General features: G+C 45.0%; 1 long non-coding RNA gene across 1 annotated transcript in view; it reads right to left on the bottom strand.

The window, feature by feature from the left end:
• LOC138473592 (uncharacterized) overlaps positions 1-12,034 on the bottom strand; it is a 52,444-nt gene extending 40,410 nt beyond the window's left edge. Inside the window, exon 1 of the long non-coding RNA XR_011268801.1 lies at positions 11,943-12,034. This is a non-coding gene — a long non-coding RNA (uncharacterized lncRNA). The remainder of the gene's footprint in view (positions 1-11,942) is intronic.
• Between the last annotated feature and the right edge of the window lie 450 nt (positions 12,035-12,484).

Genomic DNA, 12,484 nt, shown 5'->3' with positions numbered 1-12,484 from the left:
TTACACCAGCATCTTGTGGTCAATGCCAAAGCTGCCAATAGGTTTGTCAGTACTCACGTTCAGAAAAAACCTCATGCAAGCACACACAAACCAGAAGATAAATCATCTGAAGGACAAAGGTCCAACCCGCTCCTCTTCTAAGGCATGTCCCAAAAGCATGAAGGGAAACCCCACAACTTTAGTTCAGTCGTGCACCCAAAAAAGAAGAGTGAGGGCACCCCTAGCACGGGAAAATCTGCGTTCTCACAACCTAAATGTTGTTTCTTGTGTAAGGAGCTGAGCCATTGGAAAGGGGATCCTGCTTGCAAGGGCTAACCCAAGCAAGCCATAGTGAATGTTGGACTCATGGAGGATGCAATCATTAGTGTGGGCCTCCTAGAAGAGGACTTCCCACTAGGCCAAGGAGAGGCTAAATGTGGACTGTGTGCACTGAGTGGTAACGGTACCCGGATCTGCAGTAGAGGTTCCAGTTCCCAACAATACTCAACTGTTCTTAGAACAAGTATATATCAATGGATCCAAAAGTCTGCTGTCAGAGACACTGCAGCTAGCATCACTGCTGTCACACGGCAGTGGGTACATCTAGGACAGTATGTTTCTGGGTGTGATTGAGTCAATGGGTTTGACAGAAAGAGTAAGTGCCCCTTGGCAATAGTTGAGTTCAGTTGGTGGAGTGCAACTGCCCAGCACTGTGCAGCAGTGAAAAACTCACTCTGTATCCTATGGCTGTTGGGCAATGATCTTCCTTACCCTGAGATAGTTGCGCCAGTCACCATATGGAAGGCCAAAGAACCTGCCAGATCGTAAACTCTCAGAGCCTTAGGGCCTGGAGTGCTTCCAGAATGCTGGTGCGAGTGGCTGGCTCGGACAATAGCTCCTGGTCCACTTCCATAGACTTCTGGGTCACCTACCCCTGTGCGAGAGGGCCCAGCAGCCACTGAGAACCCAACTTTGATATCAGGGGACTCAGTGTCTTCACCATTGCCTGGAGCAGCACAGCAACCTGAGGTGGAGGACCATGTAGTTTCAGACCTAAAGGGCCTGCCCAAGGTGGATGAGTTTACATCAGCTGGGGGCCCAGATCAGACTGACTTATTTAAGGCCCAGAAAGAGTGTCCCACTCTGCTAGGCCTGCAGAATCAGGCACGGAACAGGCTGATGGCAATGGTCTCCTCTTCAGTGAGGCAAAAGACTGAGATAGGGGGCACCAGAAGGATGGTGATTCCCCAATGGCACAGAAAGTTCCTTTTGGATTTGGCTAACCAGATTCCTTTATCGGGTCACTTGGGAGTGACTAAGACATCAGACAGGTTGTCTGCATACTTTTACTGGCCCTAGTTTGGCGTAAATGTTAAAGAATGTGTCTGGTTCTGCCTGACTTGTAAAGCTTTTATCAAGTCAAGCAGATCCACAAAGGCCCCCTTAATTCCACTACCATGGTTGGATGGCCTTTTGAGAGAATAGGCATGGACATTGTGGGTCCTTTGGATCCCCAAAACAGCTCAGGGAACAGATACATATTGGTGGTGTTAGACCTCACCACTAGGTGCCCTGAGGCTGTCCCTCTATGGAGCATCAAAGTCCCTGCGGTTGTGAAGGATCTGATTGGGTTGTTATCCTGTGCTGATTTCCCCAAGGAAGATGTATCTGAATGGGGAACAAACTTCATATCAACGTATATGAAGACTATGTGGGAAGAATGTTTAGAAACCTACCAGTTCTCCATAGCCTTACATCCACAAAGCAACAAGCTTGTTAAGCGGTTCAACAAGACCCTGAAAGGCCTGATAGGTGGCTTGCACCTGAGAAGAAGATGAGATATTCTCCTGCCATGCATACTGTATGCCTACAGGGAGGCACCACAGAATGGAGTAGGGTTTAGCCCCTTTGAACTTCTGTTTGAACAGCTTGTAAGAGGTGCCCTCAGTCTGGTGAGAGAGGGATGGGAGGGCAGCCTCTCCTCCCCAACTCGAGATGTGGTGGACTATGTACTTGACCTTTGGTCTAGAATGGCAAAGTACGTGGACACTTTACAAAACATCTAAAGGCAAGTCAGGATCTGATGAAGCACTGGTATGACACGAAGGCCACACTGAAATTTTATTTCCAAGGCCAGTGGGTGTTGACTATGGAACCTGTCAAACCCAGTGCCCTTCAGGACAAGTGGACTGGGACTTACTGTGTTTTTGAAAAGGTCAGTGAGGTAAATTGTCTCATCGATGTGAAAGGGCCTAAACAGATGTGCAGGGTCTTTCACATCAACCGGCTAAAACCCCATTATAGCCAGGATGACTTGGTCATGGCATTAGTGACTGATGGAGAGACTGAGGAGGAGACCGATCCCCTCCCAGACCTCCTTCACACTAAAGTCACAGATGGGTCAGTTGAAGAGTTCAACCTTGAAGCTGATCTGTCAGAAAAGCAACTGACAGACTGCCACTGTTTACTGGGTCCGTTTGCCAGTCTGTTTTCGCTGACTCCAGGTCACGCAGATTGGTCCTCCCATGATGTGGACACTGGAGATAGTAAGGTCAGGGACACCATCAAAGAACTACGATCCCAAGATGTTGTCTCTAGGAGTGATAGAGCCACCCCACAGCCCCTGGATTAGCCCAGTGATACTGGTCTCTAAATAAACCAGTGGTGGGACTACTGAAGTCTGCTTTTGTGTGCACTACAGGGTGTTCCATTCTGTCAACGAGGCAGCTGCTCAACCCATTCCTCATGCAGACAAGCTCATTACATGAGTACCTTTGATCTCATAGCACGATATTGGAAAGTCGGCTTGACAAACAGAGCAAGAGAGAGGTATGCATTTACACCCCCAGTAGGACATTATCAGTTCACGTTATGCCCTTTGGGTTGAAGAATGCCCCTGCCATCTTTCAGAGGATGGTTGACCAGGTTTTGTCTCACCTGGAAAACTTCAGTTTCGCCTGTTTATATGACATTGCTGTGTTCAGCCACACCTGGAAGGACCACATATCTCTCCTGAAACAAGTGCTTCAGGCTCTGCAGAATACAGGTCTGACTATCAAGACCATGAAGTGTCAGATTGCGCAGGGCACAGTGACTTACCTCGGCCACCTGATTGGGGGAGGTAAGAAACAACCTCTTGAAGCCAACGAACATGCTGTGAGGGATTGGGACATCCCCACCACACATACACAGGTGAGAGCCTTCCAAGGCTGCACTGGGTACTACTGGTTATTCATCAAGAGGTATGTGACCATTGCCAATTCCCCTGAATGATGTAACATAAAAAAAGATGCCAGGAAAGGTAACTTGGACCCCCACCTGTCAAACCTCCTTTCAGGAATTGCAGCCCAGGTTTTGAAAGTGCCAGACTATGATCAGGAATTCATTATACAGACAGACGCCTGCGACTTTGGAATTGGAGCAGGTTTAACACAGCTGAACTCTCAAGGGGTGGCGCACCAGTCACCTACGTAAGCAGGCAATTGACAAAAAAGGAAAAGAACCGGGACATCATAGAAAAAGAAGCTTAAACAATAATTTGATCTGTACTTTCACCGAGAGGATGTACTAGAACCTCAGCAGGGTGGTGGTTCACATGTTGAGGCTGGGGGCATGAGAGGAATTCGACCATCAGCATGTTTTGCGTGGCCTCGCCTGGGCTTTTAGATTTTTTTTTGTAAGCAGAAGGATGATGGTAGACTTGCCTCAGGAAAATGTGTGGTGCTAATCCACAGACCTTTTCCTATGCACACACCACAACAAATGTTTAGACGTGTGTACTACGACCTGGACACAGTCTATAGGTATAGTCCACCCCGGTCATAGTTAGTTGGAATATGACAGAAGAGGAGAGCACAACCTCATCCCAAGGAGGCAGGGGGGAGCTTAACCCTGCCATGGACAGCCTGATTAACTGACAAGGGCTCTTTTGTTAGCCCTGCAGCTGGTGGCGGGGATTAACATTCCAATAGAGTGTACTTCTGACAGGCCCCCAACCTGGCTGCAGAGGATAACAAAGGACACTGGACACACAACAAACCTTTCATTGTGTGAAACTGAAGCCACGTCTGCCCCTCAATATCAATGACAGTGAACTGACATGTCTGAGTCTATTTTTGCAGTAGGTAACCCCTACCGAGGGGATCTCGTTCATAAAATACAAGAATATGGTTTACAGAAGTCAGATAGTCTGGTCTCTCAGCATCTTCAACTGAGATCTGCCACTTTAAAAAGTAAACACCCAGGGAGAACCATTAATCGGAGGCTCTTTGATCACAGCAGACAAGAAGGTGGGTGGGACCTAGTATCACAGGTGAGTGAGCCCAGAACTCTTTCTGTTGAGAGAAGGGTTCAGACATATTGGTTCTGGGGACACCCCTTGATCCTGTAGAACACCCTTACCTGCACATGCTTACAAACCACTCTGGATATGACCTCAAACATACAGAAAATTGTTATTAGGGACCCCAGGATTGTTCACTAAGACGGGCTCAGCATACACCAATCACTGTGGCTCACTTGGCTTTAAGAGAAGGCTGGAGCCACTCTTAAAGGAAGATCATCTGAAGACTTCCCTTGAAGCATGAAGAATAACTCATCCTTGGACCCTAGCTAACAGCTACTGCCAATGAAGGCAGGACAGAATCATCCAAAGAGGGAAGCAAGATCTCTCCCCTTAATTTCTGCCAGGAATCTCAGAAGATCCTCCAGCCGCTTCAGAACCTGTACCCAGCCTGCAAACAGTGTGCCATGCTAGGATCTCCAGCAAGTTCCCTGGACAGGGAGTGCCAGAAAGACTCTAAACCTAAAACCAAGGACAAGGCAGCTGCCTGCAAATCACTCCCTAGCCCTAGGCCGCCAGTGTTGAAGGATAACACAAGCCCATTGACGAGGCAGCGAGAAGTCCATTGACAAGCACCTGCCACTGACTGCCTAAAAGGACATTCTCGAGCCAGTCTATTTCCTCAATGCGCAACCACCTGCAATGTTCACCGCCGTCAAGTTGTGAGCTACTGTGTCAAGCCGCAGTCGCTGAAGGAACTTGAGAAGTCTTGACCAGTGCTTCAGAATCACATATCAGCACTGAGACCACGATTCCTGACCCCGAGTTCCCGTGAAGGCCAGCCTGCATCCGTTCACCACGCTGTGTTCGCTGAACCATCTTGCAGCCTGATAACCACCACTGACTTCTGTCTGGAAATCTGTTGCAGAAGCAATAAAATTGCCCTGAAGTTGACTCAACGCTGTCGAGCACCAAGCACTACACAGCAAGAGGTTCTGTCCCCTTTAATAAAACGAGGGTGGTTATTAACAATACCAACTACCCTCCTGTCAGTATCCAGAGTGCATCCCTTTTCCTTCTCTGAAACTGTCTGTTTTCTGCATTCCTTTCATTGTGTGGGTTGTATTTAGTAGTGTTATTAGATTGTCTGTTGTGATAATAAAGTAGATATTTGTATACAACCTTGACTGGACACTCGTTTTATCACTGGGTAATACTTGTATTTTCACTGTGTTGCAATTAACCAACGATCCACAGCCTTTAGAAGATGTAAGCTTGCCGTTTTGTCCAAGTTACAAAAACTGGACAAAAAGGTTTATCATTTTAATTGTATGCTTGCTTAATCAAATCTGTTTGGATTCATTCTTGTGTATTAGAAAATGTGGGTTTTATTGATAGGTTAGAAACCGATATTCAGCCGTGCACCACTGGTGCCCCGGAATTTGATTCATCACAAGGGCCGTGCGCTGGGCTGCTTCATAGTGGAGCTGTGCCCAGTCCCTCGCTCAATCATTCAATTTAGAAGTGCTGCCCATGACAGAAAAACTGGCCTGAGCTGAAATAATGTTTAGAAGTTAGAGTTGTCACCACTTATTGGTTTTTTCCCTTTTCCCTTTCTGGGACGCAAGATCCCAGTGCAAAAGATTCTTTTTGAAGACAATGTGGTTGATTTTATGGGTATGTCTCTGCAAAGAGATGACAATTTAAAGTGATAGGGCCTCATTACACGGTAGGTGCTAAACCATGGTGCTATTAGCACCATGGTTCATGCCGGTAATTTACCGATTCAACCATAGCGGAATGGGGAATTACCACCCCATTCCGAGGTTGGCGGAGCGGTAATTCCCCATGCCGCCATGGCCCTTCCCCATTCCCATTTTTAACCCATAGGGCATAATGTGAATGGGGAAAGCGCTAATTACGGTACCGCAAATTGCGGTACCGTAATTAGCACCAAGGTCCCTTTGCGGGTCCCTACTTTAATGGCTGGTCTACACCAGCCGTTATTGTCGGGTCCCGCAAAGGGACCTTGTAGTAAGGCGGTAAGGGTTAACGGTCACCGGTAGCATTGCCGATGACCGTTAACCCTTACCGCCTTCCGTGTAATGAGGCCCACAGTCTTTGACATCCGGCCAACCTGCACTTTGCCAGCTCGAATCTCGCAATAGGATAGACTTAGGGCCTCATTACACGGTAGGCGGTAAGGGTTTACCGGTACCGGTATTTTACCGGTACCGATAAATCCTTACCGCCTTACTACGAGGTCCCTTTGCAGGTTGGGGAATTTAACACCTGCTTTTTGCAGGCGTTAAAAACCAACCCGCAAAGGGACCAGTGGAGCTAATTACGGTAACGCAATTTGCGGTACCGTAATTAGCGCCTTCCCCATTCCCATAGAGCCCTATGGGGCAAAAATGGGAATGGGGAAGGGCAATGGTGGAAGGGGGAATTACCGCCCCGCCAACCTTGGAATGGGGCGGTAATTCCCCTTTCCACCAAGGCGGTGCCGGTATTTTACCGGCATGAACCATGGCGCTAATAGCGCCATGGTTCACCGCCTTCCATGTAATGAGGCCCTTAGCCTTTCATGCTTCTAAAATGGATAACTTGAGTACCACCAGAGATTGTCCTACTAACAGCGTTTGTGGTGCTTAGAAGTGGGAGCAATCCAACATTAAGCACTACATAAGGACATGAATTGTTATTATTATGTATGCCAAAACCTTTCTTGGGGAAAGCAGAATTAAAGGCTTCTTATGGTGTTGATGCTTTGATATCCCAGAATCCGCTGTTTCCAGTGCTCGCAGATCAACATCTGAGTTTGGACTGTACGAGATATGCTCGTGTTTGCCTTTTTTGTTTTGCATTTAAAACACAAAAAAACAGGGTAGTGCAGTGTGTTGCACTGAATTCTGTGCATAGCACAGCAATAACAATGGGATGAACGTCTTGGTAGATGGCCACAGACACAGCAGTGATTAAATAACTGAGAGTGAGGTGTGTGGACTCTTCTCTTAGATGTGTCAATGTTTGTTGATTAGAATGGAGAGGGATGTATAACGCGTTGAAGGCTGTGTGAAACAAGGCCCTCAAGCAGGTGAAATGTTCATGCACTTTCTTTCATAGTGTTTCTTGAAGTTTTGAAAGTTCAGCTGTAAAACCCAGAGGAGAGATGTTTTTTTCTTTTCTTTTTTTACGCTCATGATATTTGTAACCTGGTACTTACAGTATTCCATTCAGGATAGAGACAGTGAAGCTACAATCACATTTTTGTTCACAACTTCTTAGTAGATATATATATGATCAGAGTAGTTTATTATGTGGTTTGCAGAGATTTCATGTAATCTTTATCAAACCGAGTGTTATTTTAGTGCCTGCATCCCAAGACTAATAAATATACATACCACAGACGCTCGCATTATATATGGTCAGGAGCCATCTTTGCAGAATGGGTTCAAAACTCAGCACCGCCACTTTCCCAAAGCGTGACGTCCTGAGCAAATCACGTTTATTAATGTCACTGTGCATTATCTGACAAACATTGGGAGACCCGTGATGTGATTCACTTCGGAGTGTACACTATTAGAAAAAGTCTCACTTCGAATTGACTACACTGTAATGGCGCGTTTTCAATGCCAACAATTACAAGAAACTAGGTACACAGATGGGGCAGATGCATGCTTGCTTAGCATTACCTCGAGAAACACACCACCAAACCCGTAAGTGCTAAGGGTGTGTATGTTCACCCTGCATTCCCATAAGGAAGCATTGTAGGCTCCGCCCACTCCCGCAGTTAGTGCAACAGGGCGCGAACATGTACAGTATTTGCACACTAACCCTCTGTGTTCACATGTCTTCAGTTCCTCTCAGTGCCTCCGTGAATGCAAAGAGTGGCCCTTGCTGATGGGATGTTTAGCCCTCAGGACGCTGATGGACAGATTATAACACTGCAGGACTACATTAGTTTAAATCTAAACACGGTGATTGCAATGTAAACACATCCCAGCTAAATGCATAGTTTAAATGTTTGAAAACCTATTTTTAGCTCTGAATGTAAACAATGGGTAGGGGAAAAATAAGCGTTCAAAAAACATAAAAACTCCTTGGAGACCTGCTTAGGTCGGAAGATCTTTAAAGTCTGCACTTTGCCCAAACAGGCATACATTCAAGTATTAGTAATAGGTTGCTGGTTAAGAAGACTGTTGCCAAACTATGGATGCAATCATTCTGGACATCTCGCATAAAAAGCGAGTCCTTTATCTTTGTTCAAGGAAATGATAAACGTTTTTGGGCAATACATGAAATGCCATCCTCCTCCCTTTGGTAAACCTCGCCTGACTTTCCGTTCTAATTCGTGTTCACCCTCCTGGTCCCTTTGTTCTTTCAGTGATGGTAGCGATGCTGTATCCTCTCTGTTTCCGTGTGAATTCGGTTTCTTTTTGTTAGGGCACTCTAATCTGCAGCTCCCCTCCACTCACGCGTCTTGTCCCTTCTGCTTCTGCAATTGTATTCACTCTCCACTCTTGCTTCTCCACTCTTTTTGACTGCTTACTCTCTTTGCTCTCCTCTCCCTTTTTCCTATCCCCTCCCCTTACTTTCTTCTATGCACTTACTCTATCAGAATTGTTGCTGGACCTAATATGATAGCAACCTCGTCTGTTTCCGCCACCCTCCCATTACTGTTTTTTTCCCTCCCCACCACCTCTCCAGCACTATCTGAAATGTCGTCAGGCCTAGTACGATAGTCGCTTGTTTTGTTCCATCCCTCTCTTTCTGCACCCATCTCCTTCACCTTTTGTTTTTCCCTGGCTCTACCAGAAATGTCGTCAGGCCTAGTACGGTAGTCGCCTGTCGGTTTCCATTTCCTTCCCATTCTCCCCCTCCCTTCCTTATCTATGTCTTAGCTCTTGCACTATCTGAAATGTTCTCAGGCTGAGTACGATAGTTAATTTCACACCCTTACTGTCCATGGCCTGTAAGAATGTGGTTGTATTTTCCTGTGTTCCCTCCCTTGCCTTGAAGTGCTTTGCAACACATTGTGTATAGGCGCTATATAAATAAAGGATCATATCATATCAATACTGACTCCGTTTACCTGTTTTAACTTCTCACACTGCCTCTCAGATTACTAGATCTCTCGATCATATTTTGCTAATCATTTCTTTGACTCTTCGATCCCTGCCTTCCCCTTTGCTTACCACCTGTTTCTTTCCCGCTGTTCCTTCTCCCCATCACCCCCACCCCTTTACCACGTGTTATATTGCAACCTTCGTAGCTTTTATTACTCTTGATTTTGTACTAAGGTCTATTCACTCCTTCCATTCCTCTCTGATCTCTCTCTTCCTTACCCGAACGCTTCTTCTGTTCTTCTTTCTTCTGTTATGCCAACTTGACTCTCCCTCGCCCTGTTCCTCTTTCCCTCCTGCTGCTCGAAAACCTTCCCAACCCTATTGGAACCCCTTTATTCAATCCTCTTGCAAATCTTTGCCGAAACCGGAATGTCGCTGGGAGCAATCGCATCCTCGCTCTGATCTTGCTGGTCTGTTCTCTTAACACACCACCAGCAACCTTGAGCTAGTTCATGCTGAGACACTGTACTACCAATCTCTCAATGCCTCTCTTTCCCTGCATCCTTGCCCTTTATTCTCCTATCTTAACAATATTAGGCTCCCCGTCCTCGCGACTTATCCTTGAATTCTCTTTCTGCCTCTGACTTTGCCTCTCACTTTACACTTCTTCACTTCCATCTGCCTCTTTTTCCCACCTCTTCTTCCTCCTGCTGTGCTGACATCCTTTTCCAGTGCCACCACTCTCTGCGGAACTTCTCTTAGTTCTTGGCCTCAGCATGCTCACCCAACAGCCGCTACGGCTCTCGATTCTTATTCCCCTTGTTTGCCCTTTCTTTCTCTATCTAGTTTCTCCTTTACATTCTTTTCATATAGGTATTTTCCCCTATTCCTCTGAAACTTAATACTATTTCCCCTATTCACAAAAAACACGTGTGTTTTTGTTTAGAAAAAGTATGTTAGGATTAATGGAATAGAGCCATATTACATTGATAAGAAGCAACACATATGCATGGCAACCAACTGAATATTACAAAACTTACAGCCAGAAGCAACGCATATGTGCACACCATAATAAATGCAACATGTTTTGAGTAGGGGGTAGAAATATCAAGACAAACTTCTCTTGCTTCTAATTATTGTTCTATTTCTCTCTGCTGTCGAAGTAAATTACAAAAGAATAACTTACTTTGGTAAAACAACAGCACAGCGGGCAAAGCAAGAAGTATTTTCATGTACCGCACGTTTTGGGTTTTGCAACCCATTCTTTAAAATTGTTCATTACCCGTGTGGTATTAGCGCATGAAGTATAATCTCATTTCCACAATGGGGGTCAAATGGGACTCCCAAAAATTAATAACTGAAGGACGTGGATGCCTCTACATCATGCAGGCCTTTCCAATTACTTGCATGCTTAATGCATGTGGTAACGGTGCTTGAGTTTGGCTATATATCCACAGGAAAAACTGTCAGATTCATAATGAGACCCTCTCTCTCAAGGAGGGTCTTTTTTCACTCTACTCTCGTGAGACTCAACATCCAGTTTAACATACTAAAGTGAAAGCTAAAATTGCCTGTGGAAAATCATTTACTTCTACAGTACAACAAATGCAGTCTCATATGTTCCAGTTCAACCAAGCTTACAATTAAATTGCTTACCTTATAAAGATAACCTTCTTATTTAAATAGTACAAAATAAACATATTTTTCTTAAATTTACTAGCCCATTTGTTATTTTTTTTCTTTACTCTGTACTATTGCTTGCATTTATTTAAATCACCACAACTTCGCCAAAACCTATATTGCATTTACCACTATGTGCTAACTGACTTATCAACCTTGGAAAGGGTCATTATCTCTAGCGATAATGACCATTTTCATAATTGTGATCCTGGTTGAAGATCATTATCCCATGGTAAGGACCCTTCTCTCTGTCACCGTGACTATATTAGAACACTGGGCAAGTGCAATAGCCAATTGGGTTGCTCCAAGTCTGCGTTTGAGGCAACCTTGGGGCTGCCGGCACCTGCCTGTTGTAGCTGGTAGAACGTGGAATTTAGTGGGAATAGAACTGGAAGGAGGAATGGAATGGGGAAAAGGAAAAGAGGGGCAGTTAATATGGATCAATAAAGAATTATAGATGTGCAGACTGCTTTATGGTATTTTTTAATGATGACACCGTAGTTAGAGTTGTGTAAGAGAAGTACACAACATTTGGCGACGAGGAGACGAGCCACCCATAGCAGTGGAAGCTACAGATATCCCGCAAGTGAGGCTGAGAAGACAGCATAAGGAGGTGGCTGCATGGAAGCAGAAGTGGAAGCAGAAGGGGACAAGAGTACAGGATAAGAAGCAAACAAAGTAAACTAGAGGGACGGATGAATAACTGGAGAAAGGGGTCGTAATGCAGGCACAAGGAGCCGGATGGAAATCGAAATGAAAGCACTAAAACGCTGCCGGAAAGCAGGCAAGATTTGGTAGTAGCGGTATAAGCTGCGTAGAGATTATTTGGATAATCACAACTTTGAAACTCCCTTAAAAAAGTGGGTTAAAATATAGGTTCAGAAACTATGCAGGAAAGCATTTTATGAAACAGTAATGAAACGGTGACTTACGAAAGAAAAGCTCGAGCGGCAGCAGTCCAAGTAACAAAGCTGCCGCCTAATATTGTAGGTTAAAAGAAAGGACCTGATAACGTGAAGAAACGTGCAGCCATTTTTGCTGTGACTGGAGTGAATTATTAAGTTGTTATAGCAACGCAGTGAAAGCAAGGAAGTCGGCACTCAAACTAATTCCTGCTATTACTTCGCAATAGTTGCAGTGTTGAGAATCAAATAAAAAAAGGGATTGAAAGACATTGCAATGTTACAATAACATACAAAAGACAAAATGCAAATCTGTGAATCACGCTGTCGGCTGTGGGAGGAAAGGAATAATAGTGAAGTGCTATGTTGAAAAACAACAAAGAGCATTCGTGACACGAGGTTTCATGAAGCATATAATTTAACACGAACAAGAAGAAGTAATAATAATTATGACAATTTGATGGAGAGTTAGAAATACATTGACTAACTGAAGTGAATGGCAACTGAGTTAAGTAGAGCAAATGAAACCGAAAGAGATGAACTAGTGCAATCGCACTGCAAGAACAATAAAA

This window comes from Ambystoma mexicanum, chromosome 8, assembly GCF_040938575.1.
Source record: "Ambystoma mexicanum isolate Mex_15411 chromosome 8, UKY_AmexF1_1, whole genome shotgun sequence".
NCBI lineage: Eukaryota > Metazoa > Chordata > Amphibia > Caudata > Ambystomatidae > Ambystoma > Ambystoma mexicanum.
The sequence above is the reverse complement of the archived record's forward strand: the minus strand, read 5'-3'. Positions and strand labels throughout refer to the sequence as shown.